The sequence below is a fragment of the Rattus norvegicus genome, chromosome 12, assembly GCF_036323735.1.
Source record: "Rattus norvegicus strain BN/NHsdMcwi chromosome 12, GRCr8, whole genome shotgun sequence".
Lineage (NCBI taxonomy): Eukaryota > Metazoa > Chordata > Mammalia > Rodentia > Muridae > Rattus > Rattus norvegicus.
The window spans coordinates 21,268,109-21,270,506 of NC_086030.1; the positions used below are offsets into that span (position 1 = coordinate 21,268,109).

The following is a 2,398-nucleotide window of genomic DNA, read 5'->3' on the forward strand; positions in this document are numbered from 1 at the left end:
ACCCCCAGGAGAAGTGACTGATCTCTGGCAGGCTCCCCCCAGCAGCGACCAGCCAGCTCAAAATCAGAATGCTCTGGGAAAAGTCAGAGGTCACAGTTGACCCAAGGGCAAACTGGATGGCTACATCCAGACTCTAAGCTGTCCCCAAAGCAAATGGTAGTTAAGAAGCAGTCCTCAGGGGGCCACTGCTGGGGGTGGAGGTGTGGGTGTGTATATGTCAGAGTGCCCTCCTCCAGAGTTTTCATTCTTCTGGTCAGATCCCAGCATTCCAAGGGGGATCCTTGGAAAATGGGGGTCAACTAAGCTTATCCTTCTGGAGATTCAGAGGGAGCCCGAAGGAAAGGGAGGTGGAAAACAGCGGGGTTTTGGGGTGGATGAACCGCTGAATAATGAATGAACAAATGGATCTGGTCCACAAATATTCACAAATGCAGAGTGTGAGGCAGCTGACAACAGATTTGGGGTTAAGGAGCAGACTAGGTGAATACAGCTACTCATTTGGATTGAGGTGCAGCCCCATCTTTGCCTTGTGGCTTGTCACAATTTGGGGTTTCCACAGGTTTGTCCTCACGGCATACCAGAGGCTCGTCCTCCCCCTTCAGGTTGGGATCGGTCCCAGGTTTCCGCTCTTCTCCTTCTAAGCAGCCCTGGCGAGACTTCCGTATGCTGAAGAAAGTGGAGAGGTTGGGCCGCCGCCCACAGCAGTCTGTCTCCATTGCTCCAGAGCACTTGTTGCCCCCTAATCCTGATCTGGTTGTGGCCTCTTCATCAGGAACCCGGGCTAGCCCAGCACAGGCATCCATCACCCTATTTCGTTTTCCACATCCTCTCAGGAGCCTTCGCTTCTGCCTCTGGTGCCCCACCAGCAGTACCACCACGAGGGCCACAACCACCACCAAGACAATGAGCATGGGAAGCAGCCACAAGCCAATTAATCCGTGGCGTCGTGACATGGCGGTTATGGGATTTGGGGTAGACGTGGATATTTTTGTACCGGAGACTGGGGTGCCACCGGCTGCACTAGAACTCTCCACAGAACCGGTTGCTACGGTGACAGAGAGTCCATGCGTCTCATTGGAGGGCGCCAGAGACCCAGTAGCCATTGTGACTGGAGGACCACTGGTCTTGAAGCTTACAGTTATAGCCACAGAGGGTCCACTGGCCTTGGTAGAGCTTGTTGTCACAGTCACGGGAGGTACACTAGTCCCTTTAAAGGTTTCTAAATAGGTAAATGCTACAGTTCTTTTGTCACAGGAATAGTTATGGTGACAGGAGGGTCAATGGCTTAATCTGATAATTTTTGAAGCAGTATTGATGATGCCTTGGTGGAAATGTCCTGAGAGGTTATAGGCTCAGGTACTGGGGTGCCTCTGCTGGTACCAGCTGGTGTCTCAAAAGAAGACAATCATGGAGCTCCCAAGTGGGTCGAGGAAGCTGGGACTGGGGTCTGCCTCCAGGGGCTGATACTCTCCTTTGGGTCCACTCTCCCTGGCAACATAGTGTTAGATGAGTTGGTACTCAAACCTTCAGAGGTACTTGGGGACATGCTATGCAGAGTAAATGGCAACATCGGCATATTCTGCAGATTTTCATGGCTCACCACGTGGGCCCAGAAGCCCCCAAAGAGGAGGAGAAGCAAGGCCATCTCCATAGCGACAGCTGGTAGCAGTAGTTGGGACCAGCTTAATGGCTAAGGCACATGGCCAGGGCGAGTACCTCCAGTTCTTCCTAAGGTTTTGTCAGGACTGGGGTGGTTGATCTCCCTCTTAGATAAAGAAAACAAAAGAAAAAGCAGGCAATTACATGACCTCACTGAATATAAAAATAAAGTCAAGATCAGACACATGGTTTATCTGGGGTTGAAGAATGATTCAGTCATAGAGCACACCTGAACCAAGAGAACCAAATCCCTCCAGGACTGGAATTGCCCCTCTGTCCCCAATATCTTGAGTTATTCCCAGGCCAGAAGGGATAAGAAACTCTACTGTTTGGGGGAGAGAGAAAATGAGCTCAGTTCACAGGTCATGTGCTGAATTGCAGGAGAGACCTAGATCCCCTCCCCCTCTGTCCTTCCACCACCACTCTCTCAGAGGACATGCCTGAGTTTCATAGGAATGTCATGTGGTAGACTCATGCACATGATAAATATACCAAGGACCACATTATGTAATCCCCCTGCCACTTCCAACCTTCCTCAGTTAGGAGAAGAATGACAGGGGAAGGAGGTGGGACTAGTGACAGAAAACAGTGGGCCATCAATCAACCCCTAGGAGGAAGAGTTGGAGAAGCCATCATTAGGAGGTGAGAGAGAGTGAGAGAGAGAGAGAGAGAGAGACAGAGAGACAGAGAGACAGAGAGACAGAGAGACAGAGAGAGACAGAGAGAGACAGAGAGAGAC

General features: G+C 51.0%; 1 pseudogene; it reads right to left on the reverse strand.

Moving 5' to 3' along the window:
- Positions 1 to 406: 406 nt before the first annotated feature.
- Spn-ps3 (sialophorin, pseudogene 3) lies at positions 407 to 1,666 on the reverse strand (annotated as a pseudogene).
- Between the last annotated feature and the right edge of the window lie 732 nt (positions 1,667 to 2,398).